Raw genomic sequence first — 21,984 nt, 5'->3', positions numbered from 1 at the left:
GAAAACAAATTGGCTGCTCATGGTTACTTAAAGTATTGCGTAATTTTGTTAAAAAGCTATCAAAATAAGGATTGAGGTGATGACACAAATCAGCATGATTAAGGCAAGTTTCTCGAATTAATTTCGTTATTCTAACTTAGAATACTATTTTAGTTTACAAACATAATGTTTACTAAATAAAGCTACGCAGATTTAAATCAAAAACAACTATTGTACAAATCATGATCGCGTGAAATGGTCTCAAGAATGCTCGCAATGTTTTTCCGTTGAACCACAATTCCGATGCACGGGGCGAAAAATTAACAAAATGTAAATCAGTAAATTAAAAAAGCGCGAAAATTAATTTATTTGCAAAATCAATGGTTATTCCAAATACCTACACTACACAAACATTATTAACAGTCCCTCAAAAAATAAAATACTCACTACGATACTGACGTACGCTAACTTAAACTTGTTTTTATACATTTGATGCTAATTTAGTAATACCCTGCACGAAACTTAATCATTTTCGATTTTCAAGTTATATATTATATAGCATCTATAATCCTAGACATTTTTTAATTGTAAATTGGTGCACGACAAAAACTTATTACAGAGCACAATAAATATTTTTTATTGTACCTATTTATTCCTATTGTAAGGAATGTAAAGTTAAGGGCAATTTTTTATATTTTAAATTTCAATCCTCTTTCGAAAATTAATGTTCCAATATTGTTAAAACAGAATAATATAAATAAATTTAAATCGTAACAATAACTTCATTAGCGAACTAAATGCGCTATAGACACTAACAATTTGAACAATTCAAAAAAGAATCCTAGTTACTTATGCAGCTAAAGTAGGAACCATTTATCAAGAGGCAACGCATTGTCTTATTCGAGTATTCAGAACGGTACGTCAATGCGAAGCATTTAACACTTTCTATTTTTGAATTAGCTTCAAACCTAGCCGTGGTTTATTGAGTGACATTTTTAATGGACTAGTTTCGTCACATTGTTTCCGTCACATAGCACCCGCATAATTTTCAACATTGTAACGTTTAAATTATATTTCAGGTAAGCTAGAATCATCTAGGCCGTAATTCAAAATGGCATTACAAATCCCGGGCGTTTATAAAAAATGTTAGGTCAACATCCGTTCAAGACGACTGCACCGAGGTTCGCAAAGAAACCGCAGTCTTTCGAATGCGGTTGCAAGTCGGTACCATTAGTTGGTCATGTGTAAATAATACCGGGATGTATATTTCAACATCTAAAATTGATTATGCAATATAACTATTAAAAATAATAATATAAAAACTTTTTTACAGCCCCTAATAAACAGTAGAGTAACGTATGTGTCATAAATGGAACCGAAATTATAGAAAAAAAATATAATTCTTAAATGATAACGCTGACCGAGTTCGGTGACGATATACAGATAAAAGATAGAAAGCGTCCGAACAACACTAACTGCGTTACGCGCTCTGAACAAACTTGAAATAGAAGCCGTATGACAAATATGGTTCGGACAACTTGGAAATGTGCACTGTTTGTGTAATGTTGTACTGTTAAATGCAATATATCCAGCTAGGAGAAAATTTGCCATTTAAACGGCATAACTCGACGCCAAATTAGAAATGAGTGCAATTGGATACCGTTTAATTTGTTGTGCTCATATAAAATATTGTGGCTAATGAGCGGGCATGGAGGTCATATAGTCGCGATTTAAAAGCAAACGAAACACTATACACAAAATCTTTGCTTCCAATGTCAGACACTACAAGGTCGCCTCTCACGATAAACGCCTCTGCGATTTTGACAGCATAAAGACACTGTCTGCAATCAAACCGTACCCACCGACATTCATTAAACACTCAACTCAACAACAAATAAAAAAAAATTTAGTGTAATTATAAAATATTAGTATAATTACTAAAATTTTATAGTGGAAGTCTCTTTGTCTCATGCAAAGATTTATATCATCGTAACAAATTTCATTCTTGTGAATGCTTCGTTATTCACTAATCCTTCACGATTTTATATTCTCTTATCTTAATTTAAATTTGCACGTGCCAATAATACGATTAGTTCCCCACAGTCGCCATTCAAAATATTACATAATGTTTTAGGTTTTAAACACGATTCTCTAAACCTCATTCATATGTAATTATTTTTTATAATATATAATAGAATACTTTATTTCATATGCTTGCTCAGGAATCGGGGACTTTGTAATTATATGTAAGCAGTTTTTTTTTATAGAATAGGAAGGTGGATGAGCATATGGGCCACCTGATGGTAAGTGGTCACCAAACGCCCTTAGACATTGGCATTGTAAGAAATGTCAACCATCGCTTACAGCCAATGCGCCACCAACCTTGGGAACTAAGATTTTATGTCCCTTGTGCCTGTAATTACACTGGCTCACTCATCCTTCAAACCGGAACACAACAATATTAAGTATTGCTGTTTTGCGGTAGAATATCTGACGAGTGGGTGGTACCTACCCAGACGAGCTTGCACAAAGCCCTACCACCAGTAATATAAGTCAATTAAAAAAACCAGAATATTTTTGAAGTCGTTTAAAAAAGCGTGATAAGATATGTGACGACTCAGTACCAAACATTATTACTACATTTGTTATGTCTACCACGTACCTTTCTAGCATATTTCTGATATATCACGTATGACCCATCCATAAATATTAAAAAGTAAAAACCACTAGTAACTATTTAGACAATATCGTTCTATTTTTTCCTTACTTTTTTTGCTATACAATTTCGATTGTCGATTTTAAAAAAATTGACTTTTTTTGAAGAATTTGTTTTTATTAATATTTTTCGGTAATTATGGACGGTTTTTGTCGACTAGTAAGCTCTTTAACAAAAAAAACACCTTCGCGCACCATAAAAATGATGTAGGTAACGACGACTAATTCTGAGTGAGATTTTATAATCTCTGAAAGGAATAAAAATTAAAACAAAGGAGAAAACGAAGTAAATTTATTTTGTTAAAATAGCGTATTTCTATAAATTGATGAATAAACACTTTTTCCAGGGTTGAGATGATTAAAATAAGCGATTAAAATAAATACATTTGTTTTAAAACAATCTGTTTAAAAGAAGTTTTATGGTGATAAATATGGAAAAAATGTATATTAACTACTAGAGAGTTGAGCGCAAAATGTAAAGGTGCTGTTATCTGTACATTGTTAAATCAAATATTTTGGGCTATATATGACCTATGATGAGAGACCTATGTCCAGAAGTGGACGCGAAAAGGGTGATGATGATGATGATGATGATATTTGTTTATCAATAAGTGATTTTGCCATATATATACTGCAACTTGTATGTCTTAATGGCACAATAATAAGCAATTTAAATGTTGCGCTTACATCTCTAGGAGATAGAGATTGATTTTTTATTAAATAAGACAAGTGTTATTAATAGTGTTTTAAAAAAAATACTGTAGAAGAACTTATATATTGATTTTTGAAATTTTAATAATAAGTAAAAATAACAATAATCAATTTCCAAATGAAAAAGGTCGAAATATTAATCATAATATCATCATAGTTAAAAAAAAATATAGTATAAAAAGTTAAAGTTTTCAACCCTGAATTTAAACATAACAGATATGCTTAAACAAGAATATAATAGCAATGCGTCGTCATCAAAAGGTAATTCAAAATATGTTTATGTTTAAGCGTTTCGTTTGTTCCAATTTCAAAGCCTGCTTTTTTTGCTTTGTATCATAATTGCTATAACTTAAATCTAACCGCATTCAGATTATTCGATTTTAGTCGGTCGGATGCTAAACTAATAAATTAGTGAGTCTAAAAAGACTTTCAATTTAATTCAAGCAACACAAGTAGATCCAATTAAGTTTAATTCGTTTTACGCGTTATATGTTTATCATCGGGTAATACTAGCTGCCCATCCCGATTCTGTACGGGCAAAATAAGGATTTTATCCCATGCTAATTTTACTTATAAGATATAAACATTCGTTATTTAAAAATTATATAATTATAAAACAACAAACATCGAAAATAAAGCACAGTAAATAACGTTAGAAAAATAAGAATTTTAACCTTTGTCCTCTAACAAAACATTTTTTTTAAGCGTACTTGTCTAAATTTCGTAAGACAAGTTGTAAAAATAGTCTTAACTTAAATCTCCGTATATTTTAACGGAATAATATGCATATGACCCTTCTGAAGTTTCATTATAAATATTGGTGATAAATTATTTTAATTGGATAATTAAAGTTGTAGATTACTTCTTTCATCCAACTTAAACCCTTTACAATATAAAACAACTGAAGATTTTACAAAAAATACAAATAAAAATCGACAAAGCGTCGAAATATTTAACAATACATAGTGTCAAAAAAGTATAGAATGTTTGATCCAACGGTAAATTAAATGTGCGACCGTGAAATGTTTGCGAAATTTGTAGGTAAAATAACACATTTCAGAATATGCACCTTGTTGTATATTATACATAGCCTTCAACTGGTTAGACTAGTAGATGTATTCGCGAAACTTTGTAGTCAAGAGTTACAGCCACAAGCTTGTCTTCGCCCACACCTTGACATAGCCACTTACGTGTATATCAATTTATTTGTATCATATATAAATATTATTAGTATTTCATGTCCAAATGTTCAATTTTTAACCAACGGCTAGAAATTAAACGGAATCTTTAAATTATTTTACTAATATTATTAAGGAGATTGGGTTTGATGTTTGATTATTAATTTCGTTCAAACGGTTGGAGAGATTATAATATCATTCTGACCTAGAGTCGATTATATCGTGGAAAAGTAAATAGGTTAGGCACTTTTGAAATTATACATAAATTGCAAGCATTACTAAAATTGAATGTACCCTCGGAGCGAAAAAGCGGAGTAACAACCAGTATTATTTTGATACAACAACAAAATTAAATGTAGAATGTTAAATTTGTAAATGTGCAATTTCAATACCTATTTTAGATATAGTGAACAGATGTAGTATAATATGTACATCAGAACTAAGGCGAAATGTTCATAAGTAAATTATTTAGCAAATCTTACATCATAATTTATATTGTTTTAGATACCCTTATTATATACTTAGTATTTTTATACAGACTTATAACTGAGCTCTATAATTTAAATGTATTAATAAAAATACATTAGTTACCTAGCGGTTTTTTATTAATTTCAATGTACAACAAACTATATTTGAATATAATTTTTTTGTTACTTTTTGGTAAACTACCTTCAATAAAAATATATAAAATTAGGCCGAAGTACGAGGTAGGTGCTCGTAATGCTGATGATACAAACCTGTGGTGCCAGGACCGGTGTTAATTCCGTAGCGGCCGTTTTGACGGTCTCCAAAGACACTAGACGTAATCCCGAGAGCCCGCATGACGCTCTTCTCGACTAAACCCAACACAATCTCCCATCAGTCAGGTCTTGAACGTAACTCTAGCAATTCAACACTGGGGGACACTGAAAACCGCTAAACCACTGAGCCGTAACACACGCACACACTAACAATTGTTACAGTTCCCTATTCTGCATACCGATTCACCGCCGCACTGTTTCCTCGAGTGACATTACACAAACTTTCAATGTTTTGGAAACAATAGCTAAAGCAGCGCATAATATCGGAACCGATTAAAAAAGGAAAGTAACTTATTTACCCTATTATAACAATACCACACTTTTACGGCACCGTCAAATAGAAATTGTAATGTATTTGACACTCGTATCCGTAACGGTTCGATATTTTTCGACCACGTAAATATATGTGAGTTTAACACTGACGTCCGCAACTGACAAATAACTCTAACGTACTGACCGGAGGCAGCTGTGCGCGACGGGCAAAAAGAGAAAGAAGTATACTATGACGTATATAATAAGGCTCACAAGTCTGTAACCGGCATAGGAAAACGCATAAGGATGTGCACTCTGATGTGAAAGAAATAAAGCTCAATATGGATTTATAAATGTTTACACAAAAACACAGCTGAGTCAGTTTCCTCGAAACATTGCGTGTGGAAATCCGAGATGGTTTGAAAGGTAGTCATTGAGTGTAAAAGAGACAGAAATGTAGCGGACGCAGCCGAATCAGCCCGATCGTAAACCGACAGCCAAGGCCGGAGACGTCACGTTTACAGACTAGACATGCCCTTATGTACTACGATTTGATACATAGAGGAATACATATATATTACAAAGTTTATTGCACTGTGAGATATATTAACAATTAGGTAACAAAAGTTTTCTAATATTATATAGATATTAAACTCCAATGTCTTTATACTTTTACGTTAAATATTACTTATAGCCAGCTAACGTAAACAAAAATATGCATTAAAATTAAATAATATATTTAATTATTTTAATATTTATACTGAATCAAGTTGAAAAACATTGCCCTCTTTAATAGTCTACTTTGAAGAAAACTGTTATTACGAACAGCTCTCATAGTTGTCAATAAATTATATTTACATTGTATTGAAATTGAATATACGTCAAAATACACAAACACCTGAGTCTACAAAATAATACTTACTTTTTATATTATCTTGATATGTAAATCAAATACCATATACCGAATACGTACATATATTGCAAAATAATTAAAGAAAATAAAAAAAAATTAAAATAAAAAGCTGACAATATTCATTTCAATATAAAATGTACTAACAATGTATTGAATAGCACTTGTCTTTTTTTTATATACGCTTTAAAGAATTATTTTTTAGGCAATTATTGGTTTCTGTTACCAAAACATTATTAGCTGGCCTAATGACATAGTGGTATTTAACGAGGATTTATTTGTTAATTTATTTATTTACTTCGATAAAACAAGAAGAAGAAAAAAACAATTAATTTAATATTTCTATATTCTATTGACATTTGTTGTTATTGTTGCAAATTATCACAATATCGCTGCATCCGAAGCATTGTTAATTTAATGCAGATCCGGAATAGCAAACCGAATGTTATTCATGTTTTCTCTCTCGGTATTCGTTGCTCAGTGGAGCGAGATACGATATGAGACAAAAATTAAAATACCGAATAATTGTTTTCCCCTTGCCGACGTCAACCACGTGATCTGTCATTATTGATGGCGGTGGATGGTGTTTTTTGTTTTTCCGAAATAAACGAAAGTAAAAACTTGGAAAGTTACATTGACGTCATTAGAATTCTGGGCGTATGAAGATGCAATTTTGATACGGTTATATGTTAAATATTTAACAGATTCAAATGCATGAAACGTACAAAGAGTTGGAAAATATCACTGCCAAGATCGTACCCAGCGTGTATTTTAATGTTAGCTTTTTTATACATTTCTTTCTTTTCTCTTTTGTCATAATAACGCGAAAGGTTTGTTCAGCCCCACGACTGTAACAGTTGACAGTGTACAGAGGACGGCATCGACATCCCACGCTGACGAGACATGAGTTTTTCTTTAGTTAGTTGATATATATTTCTGATTGCTTGTAGTAATTAATCATCAAATAGAAAAAAAAACACTCGAAAACCGGAACGTTAGGATGTTCATTGAATTATGCTGGTAAAGTCGGTAAAATATATGTAAACGTTATCAGGACACTTATTGGTGGCCCATTGCGTCATCGATTGCGATCGACCAATCGTCATTCAGATTAAAGTCAAATTACTTCATCTGACTTTGATCACTGTTTTAGAAACTGTAGCTTGAATGAATGAATTCGTGAGTGAGTAACAGGAGTAGCGTAACAACAAAACTTAAACTAAAAAAGGGCACGAATACGAAAGTCGTCGGAGTTTGAATGGAGATTTGAATCAAATATTATAATCCTGTTTGTATTTTTTATATTGCGAAAACAAAAGAGAGTATTTCTAAACAAGTTCAAAAACTCGCAATACTTGGCAATAATGAGATAGATTAAATATATTTTGCGAGAACTCAAAAAACTTATATATACTTATACTTATATATACTACGTTATATTATTATAATTAAACATTTTATATCGTCAACGTTCTACCCGATCAGTCTTAATATAAACTGTAATTATGAAAAATAAATCATAGATGCTTTCGTGTAACTCTATCCTGCTTTAAAATATTAAATGACGCGAGAAGCCATAAAATGAACCAAGTCGAGTTTTTAGCTACGGATGAGTCGATTTGTGCAATCGATTTTATTACGACAAACTTACTTTTGTTTTTGCTTTTTATGAATAGAAAAATTAAATATAAATAGTAACTTTCTCTTATGAATGACTAACAAACGTTCGATTTTATTTATGTTCAAACATTAATGTCAATCAAATGCGCGTTGCGATTGATTTTGAGTTTATAAATAAATGTTTATTTTTTCCAAAAACTTTCTTCTTATTTCCTAATGGCCATTTCAAGTTTGTTAACATAATGTTAATGTCAATGAATGCCGTTGAACCGGTTTGTATGAAAACATTTTTTAATCACTTATTGGCAATGCCTCCGGTGTTGTTTTGAAAGCTGCAAAATATATATATATATATATATAGACTTAACAGACTCGTTTCATCTATTTAGGAAAACGTTATTGCGTACAGTTCCTTAATTAAACATAGCTTATTCTTTAATAACTTAATAATTATTTACTTTCTTCAGAATGAAATTATTATGGTTAAAAAGTAAGAGATAGCAGAAAAAATATGAAAGCCATGTTTATCTCTTGAAAAGATTTCTTCTAGCACACTTAAGAAGGAAGGAAAATAATTAAGACAGATGAATAGGAGATAGACACGTAGAATCGTACAAATATCTAAATAACATAGAAAATACCGTCGCATGACATTAAACAAACATAATAAATAATTATCAAAATATAGTTAAAGAAATGATACGAAAAAAATATATTCCACTGAACATTACTGGAACGATATTAGAATGGATACACCGTCTACGGACAATAGAAGACAATAAGGAGAATTAACGATGCGCTACAATCGACGAGAATTGACATGATGACAATAATTTACCTACAACTAATAAACCTTATACATCACGAGTTACTGGTGAAAATGAACAATGTTATCGAACAAGGCACACACACGAAAGATACGTGCACGACATTTATTTGTAATGCAAAACTGCAAACATCCTATAGTTACGTCGACGAATAGGCTAACCGTGAGAGTTTCACAATGGCATTTTAAAAGAACCTATTCTGACGTTACGAAGGCAAAACATATGGATAAATTTAAACATTACTAAATGTTTAATAATAATTTACCGATGTATATGTTAAAATCGATCTTATGTTTTCAAACCTATTAATTAGTTTGAGCGTCAAAGGTTCCGTCAGCTAATAATATTTCACCTTCAACATACCATGGAACTGTTCAACGTTCCTAGGAATTTCTCCTTTGATGCATATTGTTTATTAATGGCGATTATGACCGCGCCCCTTCGTACTGACGAGGCGGACGTATGAACACTTGCACCGGATATAAGTTAATAAAACGTCTAGCAAGTGTACGTTTTGAGTGTACAGCAATAACGCTTTTACTTACTGTGTATTTACGTAAACCGTATAGTATTGCTCTTCTAAGAAACGAAAAGGATATTTTAGAATTAAATTTTTTATTTATTGTAAAATTAATTAAATAAAAGAATATCAATAAAATAAAAAGCTTAAGTTTTTATTTATTTATTTATTTGCCTGTACAGGTTTTGTTGATATTGTTATAATTAAAAGGGTATGATTGCTGTCAACGATCGCTAAAGTAAATTACAAAACGAAGTATATTAGAGGCGATGGCCTCCTTCACTCTTGAGAAGATTTCGAGCTCGCTGCTCCAGTGCGGGAATGGTGGAATTTCATCCGACAGATGCAAAATTAAACACATGATGAACTCAGTGCGTCGTTTAAGAGTTTTAATCTCTGCTCGTATATGTGTGTGTATGTATGTATATGTATGTATATATACAAGTGGAAAATACATAATAAAGACGAGCCGGTTGGCGTGGTTGGTAGAACACTTGCCTTTCACGCCGAAGGTTGTGGGTTCGATTCCCACCCAGGACAGACATTTGTGTGCATGAACATGTCTGTTTGTCCTGAGTCTGGGTGTAATTATCTATATAAGTATGTATTTACAAAAGAAAAGTAGTATATGTAGTATATCAGTTGTCTGGTTTCCGTAGCACAAGCTTTGTACAAGCTTAATTTGGGATCAGATGGCCGTGTGTGAAAAATGTCCTAGGATATTATTATTATTATTATTTTTACTAATTATCGTATTCTGTCTAAATTTAATTTTATATGACAGTCCAATGAAATAGTTGATTTACAGATTATTTATAAAATGTCGTTAAAACAATAATATTATACTCATTACACGTAAAATAATCTCGTTAAAGATTACACAATAATAAATCTAAGATTGTGTAATACTTTGTAAGGGAAGTGTTAAAAATTATGTGTATAAGAATGGAAGTAGCACACCTTTTGTACTAAGCGAAACGTTATGTTATGCACATTTATATAATGGTGAGAATCACATTTTCTACAGTTTGCTTTTTGACAATTAAATTTTGCATATTGTACTATTTAAAATTATATTAATCAAGTCATATGATAATTTTTCCGTATATCGTATTAATAAAGTAAATTGTTAAATGACTTCTGCAATTTTTTTATTCAATTGTTTTATAAATTACATTCTTTCATCATAAACAGTACCAACAATTATATATTTTTAATTGTCTTGTAAACATACCTTTCTAGTTTTCTTTTAGAACAAAATACATCATTTTACAAAAGAACCTGTTCTCTTTAAACATTCTCGATGGCCATTACTACTAAAATAATAAATTACGTAATAATTGCGATTTTTTTATTTATAAAATCATTTGATAGATGAGTTCATCCAAATAGCGTAAAACTTTGAAATTATAACGAACATCAAAGAAACCGCTCCTTATCTGCACTCCAAATCAGTTAGATGACGACTAGATGATGCAACGAAATGAGATCTATACGCGCCAATCGTTGAGAAATCCCTGAATATTATGTTATAATTTCTTAAAACGGTACATACATTATGTAGATATTATTCCGACATAAAAATAAAAAATAAAACTATCTAACAAGCTATGTAGGTATGATTTGTTTTATAACAACCATTGTCTGAATTAAACAATATGTCGACATTATATTTAGAACGATACCGAGTGTTAAATTTTACGCCATTGACAAGAGCTTGCGATATATCCGTCCGATCGACGTAATTTACTAAAGTCTATGTGAACTAATGGACTTTAACACAAGAATTATGCCCTAGATTATTGTAATAACATTCTCACTTCTTATGCGAAACGTTAAGAATCTTCATCGTCGATTAGGTTCAAGCCTAGTCTGTTAGCCAATGTGCAATGCAAATAATGCGTAAAATTTCAAGTTATTACAAAATAATGTTGCATTTTATAAGCATGCTCACGTTTGCCTAGGAATTTGACTTCTATTTACGAACATATATTATGCTGTCTGCGTCAATTTTCTCTTTTCTTTAGCAAGTATGTAGTATGTATACTAGTTATATTTTAAATAACATTTCATTTTTAATCAGTACCATCGGTAATAACTGATAATCGTATCAAGCCTAATAAATCACACAATTAACTTATTTTCAAGGATCATTATACGTGTGGAATTTAGGGCAAACACATTACTTAATAACTGTCGATTTCAATGCGTTTTGACATATTATAAGTTTTTTTCAATAACAATTTACATTTACATAAAATATATATTATTTCCCTTCGAATTTGTACAACGAAATTTAATTATTAAGTTTTTATTTCATAAGTCAAAAATACTGCACTACTGTTCCGCATGAGAATCGATATTTACCGTTGGTACCCAATCAGCTATCTGGTATCGTTTTAAGCTGCGCACCCGTGCCTGTCTCCGGCCTCACTGGCGACACAAGCCAGACGGCATCGGCATTATATTATTATAACAAGATGCATGACATTACAAAATAAATGAATATTGAGTACATATATACATAATTAATTCTATCTTCTCGATTAATGTATCTGTGATATCTATTAAAAAGTAAAAGGTCAAAATCTTCACACTAAAATATGTTTCCGCATCATTATACTATTATTGGTGAATATTTACTTATTTTATTGCAAGCATACTGTAGTTCTTATATTCTGAAAAGTGAAGATGTAATTAAGTATTGCTTTGATGTACCTAAATCATTATTTATTAGTAAGTCCAATTAAATGACTCATTTCAGTCTAAAACACAATTTTCTAAGAAACAGCGTCGGGTCAAATAACTTTAATTTAAATACGAATACGAATTTCGACGTAATTAAAACTTAATCGAAATGGTCTTTTAGTCGTTACGATACTGTTGAATTTTTTCCAATGGCGCGATAGCCAAGGGTGGAGTCCACCGACCGTGAAGGTTTAACAAGCCAACCGATTGTAAAAAACGTCTAGAAAAAATGCCCTTTCATTAGTTATGAATCGTACTACCGTAAATACCTATATAAATGAAAAGTCGCTGTGGTAAATAAAAGAAAACAAACTTTAATAACTATTATTACAGTTTTTACAAATTGTAATAAGGGAAAACTCGTAAATTACTTTTATTCTTCCAAAATAACTATTACTTGGATTAAAGAATATTCTTTACTTTAAACCAACTTTTAAAAAAATAGGAGATTCTCAATTCGATTGATATTTTCACTCACCCTTCAATCCGGAACACAACAATACAAAGTACTGCTGTTTTGCGGTAGAATATCTAAAGAGTGGGGTACCTTTTTTTTTTAACGCTAGAAAAACGCATTTCGCGTTTCCTCGACGGGAACAGTGGGGGGGTATGTGGGACTCGCTGGTGTCCAAGGCGCCGAGTGCGCCCCGAACATCGGGATACCCACTAAAAAACCAGCGGTACCTTTTCCGTCTTAACGAGGAGCGCCACGGGATCGCTTTCGCATGCTACTGTGGCGCTCTAACGGCTGGCCCGCCTATACGGGCCTCCATTCTCTAGGGAGGGTTCCCAGGGTACTGTGAACCCCCCCTAGTCCCGGCGGTGCCTATTGTGGCGGGGGGAGAAGGTGCGCATAGCGCCTTTTTCTTCTCCCCGGTCTTTCCTTTGCCGAGCATCGCGTCGACGATGCTCGGCAAGGAGAGATCTCCTCCAACAACCGCCGCCAGGGAATGCCTTTGGGGCCCCCACGCGGCACACTCCGTCAGGGTGTGATGCGCTGTGTCGAATGGCGCACCATACTCGTGGCAGGAGGGTGACACCTACCGCCGCGCTATCTCGTGCAGATACTTACCGAAACAGCCATGTCCGGTATGCACCTGCGTCAGCCTGAACTAGAGCGTGCCTTTTGACCCAGCGACTCAAGTGGGGACGTACCGCCTCCACTGTCGCCAGGCCCGCCGTGGGGGACCCCAGGTCCTCCTCCCATCGGGTGATCAAGGCCTGCCGGGCTAGAGCCGTGATCCGCCTGACCTCCGCCGACCCTGTACGGTCGCCGCGCCTCGGCCCGGAAGCGGTACACCTCCGCGAGCACCTCCGCCTGGAGTTTCCAGGGCGGGTCACCCGCGAGGAGAGTCACCGCTGTCCAGGATACCGTACTATATCCCCTGATCGCCCTCACCGCTATGACCTTCTGCGGCTTCCGCAGGAGGGCCCGGTTTTGTGCGGTGAGTGCTTCCACCCATATCGGGGCACCGTACAGTGCCATCAATCTCACTACACCGGCATAGAGGCACCGGCATAGCGATCCCGGTCCTCCCACGTTGGGTAGGAGGCGGCCTAAGGCGGCGGCGGCATTGACGAGCTTCGGGCCAAGTTTCACGAAATACTGCCCGAATCTCCATCGCTCGTCCAGGATCAGGCCCAGGTATTTCATCTGGGTCTGCACCTTGATCACCTTGCGTGGGGGGCCTCTCCGTGGACCGTGGAAGAGGAGAGCCTCCGTTTTGGAGATGGAGACTCTCAGGCCCAGCATTTCCATTCGGTCCACGGTGAGAGTCGTCCCGACCTCGGCCAGGCGGGCCGCCTCTCGAAAGTCCCGCCCCGTCGCGGTGATGAGGGTGTCGTCTGCGTAACACAACACCCCCATTACCGGGAAGGACGGGGGCTCTCGAGAGCCAATCGAAGCCGACGTTCCACAGAATTGGGCCGAGAACCGACCCCTGTGGAACGCCGCAGCCTACCCGACGCCGGACCAACTTGCCGTCGCCCCCCGCCCAGACGACCTCTTGGTCCTGGAGGTACGCCTCCAACAGCCTCCTCAGATAGTTCGGCACTTCATGGTATCGGAGTGCCTCCCTGATCATGCATCGAACAGGAGTTCGAGACGATCAGTAGTCTCCCGACTGTTAAAGGCATTTGCCACGTCTAGCGACACCGCCAGGACCACTTTCCCCTGGGCCACCACTTCCATGGTCCGAGTCTTCAGGGTGTTCAAGGCGTCGACAGTCGAACGGCCCGCCCTGAACCCGAACTGAGCCTCTGAGAGACCTGGACCGACCTCGTCGAGGTGTTGAACGAGACGGGCTGCGAGAATCTTATCAAACAACTTGCCCGTCTCGTTCAGCAGCACTATCGGCCTGTATGCCGAGGAGGAGCCCGGTGGTCGACCCTCCTTCGGCAGCAGCACCAATTTCCCCTGCTTCCAAGGCTTCCGGATCTGCCCGCTTCTCAGACATTCGTCGAACAGCTCCCGAAGCCTAGCACCCAGGTATTCCAAGGCGTCGCACAGAACACGCCCTGGAACACCGTCCGAACCCGGCGCCGTGTTTTTGGCCCTCAAGCGGCCGAGGGCCATCTCCATTTCTCGCTCCGTGATCAGTGGTGGAGCCACTGCGTCCTCTATCACGGAGCGAGGGGCCATAGGCGGAGGGACAAACTCGCCTGGGTGGGGAAACAGTTCCCCGACCAGGCGCAGGAGGAGCCCCGGCGGCAGCGTCTCAGTCACGGGGGCGACTTGGGTGCGGAATTTACCGCGAACTCCGCGGTACGGTCGCCCCCATGGATCCCGATTGAGGCCCGCCAGCAACTCTTCCCTCGCCTTCTCTTTGGCCTGACTTATCGCCAGCTGTAGATCTTTTTTCAGCTGGCGATAAGTCAGGCCAAAAGCTGTCCTTCTAGATCCGTGTCGAGGCCGTTGCGCCTGCGACAGCGGACATAGGCCCTCCGCGCTCGGCTGCACGTCAACCGAAGCTCGGCTATTTCCGGTGACCACCAGTACACATGCCGATGCGGGACTCTGCGCCGAGTCCTCGGCATGGCCGCATCGCATATCTCTTTGAGGGCACTGCGCATGCGGCCAAAGAAGGGTGTTACCTACCCAGACGAGCTTGCACAAAGCCCTAACACCAGTAAAAGTCAAAATCCATAACTGATAATGGGACCCATGAGGAATCAAGGAACTTCACAAATATTATGGACATAATTACAGCAATTTTGGTATTTTCATCAACACAACAAACCTCTGTATTGAGATAATGACATCGCGTAAAATGTTTCACGGGTGGCACCAAAGATAATCTTTTTTTTTACGTTGTAATATATTTAATTAATCAGTATATATAACGACATATTTTCTATTAATAGATTTTTGTTACAGTGCCAATATCTCGTGCGTTGTGATGACTATTTACCACCAGGTGGCCCATTTGCCATACTACCTATTTAAACAAAATAAAATATAATATTCGTATCGCGACTGTAAATAAATATATCTATAACACGCGTAATATAATTTAACCGGCGTGAAGTAGGTTCTATAAACATGTTTTACTGATGTAAAATAGTACAAAACAACGATAATTGGAGTAACGTAATTGTAACAGCGCAATCTGCGTATTCGTATCTCTTGCTTAAGTTGCTTTTCGATCAAACATTTATTCCCAAAATCAACAAGCCTTAGCTGTTTTCTAGCTGGGCAAGTTGTTTTTGAACTAAATTCAAATTTGAGAGATTATTGGAAGTCAGTGGAAACTTTATAATGCATTCATTAAAATTAAACACAAAAAACCTAATAACCGACTTTAAAATCGTTCCACTGACGGTTCTTTTATATATCTTATATATTCGGAGTATGTTAATTTGATAGTCTACATAAAGTTTACCGTTATCTGGATACTAAGCAGGATAAGGTTCTTTGTGAATAGGCTTAAATTCAATATAATACCGTAACAAAACTACGCGGTATTTTCTTGCTTAATATGAGAAATGTATCTTGCTTTTGCTGTATTTTTTTAAACCAAACAACTTAAAATACGGAAATTACAACAAAATTGTTTTTTTTTTTTTTATTGTGAAGAGACAATTGTCCAATTTCACAAGTCGAATAATAATTCTGGCGGTTTCACTTTCTTTCTGTCCACAGTCGAGCGTAGGATGGGCGTGACCGGGCTCGGGGCGGCCTTGTCGTCTGCACAGATTACATACTTTCCCTGTTTTTGTAGGAATCTTATAGGGAGAATTATATAACGATATTGTGAAAGTTACAGTGAAATCAAGGTAAATTATTTGATTTGTTTAACATATATAAACCTACCTATTCATTTTGAATAGGCAATAGCTTAAATGCAAATCCAAATATAAGCTACTAACATCCTTTCATAAAAACCTGTTTAATAATAATCAATCTAAAATATCAATCGAAAATTGTGTATCCATTCTAAAATGTCTAGGCGTGACGTCATAAGATACATTACTTCTTATTCAGACATATGGGTGTCAGTTAATAATTCTGTAAGAAATTACAAGAGACCCTGAAGGTCAGCATTAGGTCTACACGTAAGCTTCGACCTTAGCTCCTAGTGGGCGTCACAAGTCAGTATTAACATTGACATACATGTTTTACTGTCAGTCAGCACCACTATAAACCTGTTTCGTAGACTGTAGTGGTCCTTGCAAAAATATATTATTAAGCAAATATTAAATATTTCATGATCGTTGAAACTACATAACTAATAAGAGTCACTGAACTTAAGGCTCAGAATCCATCACGCTGTTGACATTCACCACTATGCAGGTTTTAGAATTTTCTTTTAACGCAGTACGACAAAAATTGTAGAAACCAATTGATCACTAATTTTATTTCTGATTGGCGTTGCGTTTACTCGGATTTTAAATCGCAGTTAAGTTCCAAGAGTATCTTTTGTAATTTTATGTATTGAATTTATGTGAGGTTATACACAATTACATAAATTATACCGCTTATTTTAATGCAGCACGCTTTAAAAATTGAGGATATCCGATAACCATTCTTAATAAAAATTTAATGCAGATTTTAGAATGAATGTGTTTCGATTGTTTTAACTTAAAACAATAATAATAAGGAATAATCCATACATAGTTTTATTTAACTTTTAAGGGAAACAAATAGTACATTAAACCTTAATAAGTAAATGTACATAAATGGAACATTAACCAACAGTTCCTACTGCTAGTTACAGTCCGGAGAGCGAACTTTTCTTCTCCTTGACCTTAAGGGAACAAGTTTCAATTGTTCTTCCACGATGTTCCATTACTGATTGGTACATACATTTGTTCCGCGGATATAAATACATCTACATACATGCACGTTACGTTATGTTTTCCTTCACGCATTTATTTTTAAAAATGTCTCCTGCAAGAGATATTATTAAAAAAATAATTTAAGCACGCGAAATATATTCTCATTCACACTAAAAGTTACATTAAGCAATTCATGAATATTGTAAAAATTTTATTACTTAACAGTTTAACATTAACAAATACGTAATTATTATATTTTTCTCTTAATTTAAATACTAAAGTAATGTAGTGAATCTTTTATAGAGTGAGGTGTGTTTGAAGCTGCTAGTTACTTTAGCTTATTAATATTCTATCTGGTTCAAAGAATATTACGTACTTACTTTTTGTTATCTTTGGACCTTCTACTTTACAAATATAATTAAAATATTATAGTCATTGTAAACATAAACATTAATAATAAGTAAATATATTTGATCATGGTTGACAACCATTAATCTTCGTAAAATATTTGATGCCTTAAATAATTTAAATATATTTCTCAAATATCCTAAATGTAAGTACTACGAAAGTAAAACTTTAAGTAAGTTCAATTAACAACTTAATTAAAAATAGAAAATAAATATCGGTTAGTCTATATGAGTCTCTGTATGTGTGTATGTTAGCTTTATAGCCTTTTCCATGGATTCCATTATTTGTTGACATACTTTAAGCTTTAAAAAATTGCGAAGAATACAAAACATTAAAAGTAACAATTAAACTCATCGTATGTTTTTGGTGTAAGCTCAAGGTGCCTGAAAGGGACATCTGCTACCTCTCAAAGGCCTAACCGTTAAATGACATACGATTATGTATTTCAAACGAGATGCCAGACCAGTCTGCACGCGTACAGAACAAGGTCATTGAAGTGAATGATAATGTAATTACTGAACTTAAAGGTTCTTTTAAAGATATTTGACTTTTGAATAGACGATTCGTTAAAACTAAGGCTTGACAGACCTAAGTATCGAATAGCTTTTAAAGAAAGTATAGAGTTAAGTCTCTGTTTATAAGCTTATATAAATAATTTCATTTCAAACTAAAGTCGTATTTAAGCACAAGAGTGTTTCGATATCGCATACGATTCATTTGCATATATTTTACGGTAAGAGGGAAGTGAGTCATTCATTTAAATGTTTCTCAACATCGCTTTCTGATTTTAACAAATATATTAATTTACACGAAAAAAATGTCTCGGTCAAATATTTGTATAAATCAAGCATGGAAAAGAAAGCATACATGTGAAGTAAAAATGTAATTGAAAAAAACAAAATCACTACTGTTGTGGAATGAAGTGAACGGCATATATTTGGTGAAATTTGACAATACACTTAAATGAAGAAAGTTCATTTTGATTCGTCGTAACGTGATAAAACAAACCCGTTTCTGCTCATCAAGCGTTGAAGTCACTGATGCATTTGGCTATGAAGTTGAAGTTGAATTGAAACGATACTAAAATAACTTGTTTGCATTGCTTTGATCGAGCGTAATCGTGTGCATAAAATGTATGTAAAACAAGTTGTAAGGTTGTGCTTCTGGCGGTAAGTGAAGAAAGCGACACGGTAACCCGCTTGCATCCGTATTGTAAGCGAGAGTAAATTGATGGCGTCTAGCGTTATCAGACAAAAGGCGTAGGTGGGCGATTTAAGGTATAATTATTTAATATCGTTTTTTATAACTTTTTAGCGATTTATTTTATACTGCATATGTCAGTGCTAATAATATATGTTAATATATATGACGTAAATAAAGCATTTAATGTTCCTTTGACTTAGCTATTATAATTTGGTACCTAATAGGTCAAACGGTCAAACAACACATTATTATATATATAAGACAGATAGAGTGAATAAATATGAATATGTTTGTAAATATCTCGCCGCTAGGCCAGCACTGGCCCGGTTCTTTGTTATTGTTTTAATCCAAGAACATGTCTGATCTATCAATTAGAAACAATGACAATGTAATTCTAAAATCGTTGCGAAATATCTCAAACGTTTAGTAACAACCTTAAGTGTTGTTAAGAAAATTGATTACCAAGTACTATGTTTAAGTCGGCATGCCAAAAACAATTTCATTAATTTGATACACGAGACCAAGTCACGTGAATCGCTGCAGCACGCCACTACTTGGGACTTCTTCTAATTACATTGATGGCCTTTGAGTAATAACTAACCGATATCCTATAAGACCTTGTAATTGAAGATTTATTGTAAGGAGTTATATTACAAAAGACACAAATGTAACTATATCTAAATATAAATATTATTACGTAAATATGTTATATTGTATTGAGTGTATATTTTTAAAGTATAAACGTTTGTTACTTTGTTTACGAAAGTTTAGTTTGAATAAATTGTAATTACAACTGCAAACTTGTGTGCTAACTTATTGAAGAATCTTCATTCAAAAAAAATAAAAGAACCATCTGAAACGAATCAATTTTAAAAATTTCTTCACATTTCTTCATAACTGTAATGAGATTCGGTTAGCTTAAATCACAATATATATGTTCTAATGGCACAGCTATTTACCAAATCATATGACGAAAAGCAACTTTTATTTCACGACTTCTTTTGCAATTTCAACTGACAATTCGATTGTGTAAGTGTAGTAATGACACCACGAGAACAATTTATGATACAATATCACAATGTTCGAAATTGAGGTGCGATAAGAGTATAAGTTAGACAATCGAGAAGGCAATTTATTATAATACATATCGAATAGCATTTTAACGATAATGGTTTACTATTTTTAATAAAAACGTATACACTTAATGTAACTTATTTTGAGAGCGTAGAAATAAATAAATTGGTATGTTATGAATTCGCTCGTATCAAATAGAAATGCAAAATGCGGATGGTGATCGAAATGCCAGCGCACGCGCAATTCACGCAACTACTTTCGCCGATTAAAAGCAGACGCAGGCTGAGAACGTCGTCGATCGTGCGACAGACACTCATTAACATGAAGAAATTCTAAGAGCATTATCGCTTTTGGCGCTCAACGTGTCTGTAATGAAAGATTTTTAATGGTTATTAAACAATGAATGTGTATTGAATTTCTATTTGTTTTGATCGCAGCTTCTGGTTTTTGTAGTAACCAAATTAATATTAATGCTTTGTTACATGATTATCGTATAAATACTCAATAGCTCAACGTTATATAAAACGCTAAATCTTTTCTTGTATATCGACAAGCGAACGGTGATGATGATATGATTCTATAAAGATTACAACATTTGATATAAACATTTCTTTATAGAATAGTCTTATTGATCTAGAAATATTTTAATATTTTACAATACGGTTTTTTTATTATTATTCTTTGTACGGAAGCAAAATTAGTTGCGGTACAAGATCACCGCAACCATTTTCTCTAATTTCTCCAAGCAATATCGAAATGTACCACAATCTGTGACACATTTATATACACCGTTGTTTTAAGCATTACAACGTCAATTTATTCAGCAATATTTAAAGAAAATATAATTTTATATTTTGGTATGTCTTAGTTTCAAAATTTAGTTTAATTTTTTTCAATTATCCGTACTCATTGATCGCTTAGCCAGTCAAACCGACCATTAATATCTGAAAGCGTGATTAGCATGTCACACCTAATGTTTCTATTCGATAGGTCATCGCCCTCGGATCGATGGAGGCGGCCTCGTGAACTATGTGATTAATATCTATAATATTACTTTCTCTGATATGTCGGAGGTGAAAAAACTCGATTTATCAATTGGTAAAAAGCAAACCGCTGCCTGGGGGACGATATTTACATTTTAATCTTACATGCATGGCACAATTTATTTTATAAGTCATACTATTGCGAATAACAATCAGCGTTCGGTGAAATTGAAACGGATGATTTAAACGAAGTCTACATTGATATTTCAAAATATGCAATCTACTGCAACCGAATAATAATGACCCAATCATTGTGGTACAGTTACAATCGCAATAAAACGTACTATATATAATTAATGATATAAAAATTACTCTTGGGCATGTGCCATCAAATAACTTCGAAATCAATATAAAAAAAATATTAATTCAAACTAGAAGAGAGAAGTAGGTCAATAATGAAATCTTTTTTAAATATTTTTTTTTATAGAATAGGAAGGCGGACGAGCATATGGGCCACCTGATGGTAAGTGGTCACCAAACGCCCTTAGACATTGGCATTGTAAGAAATGTCAACCATCGCTTACATAGCCAATGCGCCACCAACCTTGGGAACTAAGATTTTATGTCCCTTGTGCCTGTAATTACACTGGCTCACTCACCCTACAAACCGGAACACAACAATAACAAGTACTGCTGTTTTGCGGTAGAATATCTGATGAATGGGTGGTACCTACCCAGACGAGCTAGCACAAAGCCCTGCCACCAGTAAGTTATTTAGA

The 21,984-nt window shown here is 34.8% G+C and overlaps 1 protein-coding gene across 6 annotated transcripts in view; it reads right to left on the bottom strand.

Moving 5' to 3' along the window:
• The window catches only part of LOC126771284 (translation initiation factor IF-2), a 78,551-nt gene that overhangs the window by 36,028 nt on the left and 20,539 nt on the right, over nt 1-21,984 (bottom strand). Inside the window, exon 1 of one of the 6 annotated variants that reach the window (XM_050491084.1) lies at nt 5,321-5,896. The exons of the other annotated variants lie outside the window; for them this stretch is intronic. The gene's annotated coding sequence lies outside the window, so the exon portion shown is untranslated. Of the gene's footprint in view, nt 1-5,320; nt 5,897-21,984 lie in introns of those variants that run through there. 6 annotated transcript variants of the gene reach the window in all.

Source organism: Nymphalis io, chromosome 10, assembly GCF_905147045.1.
Source record: "Nymphalis io chromosome 10, ilAglIoxx1.1, whole genome shotgun sequence".
In the NCBI taxonomy this organism is placed as follows: Eukaryota; Metazoa; Arthropoda; class Insecta; order Lepidoptera; family Nymphalidae; genus Nymphalis; species Nymphalis io.
Note: the sequence above shows the minus strand (reverse complement) of the source record. Positions and strands in the feature narration are given on the sequence as shown.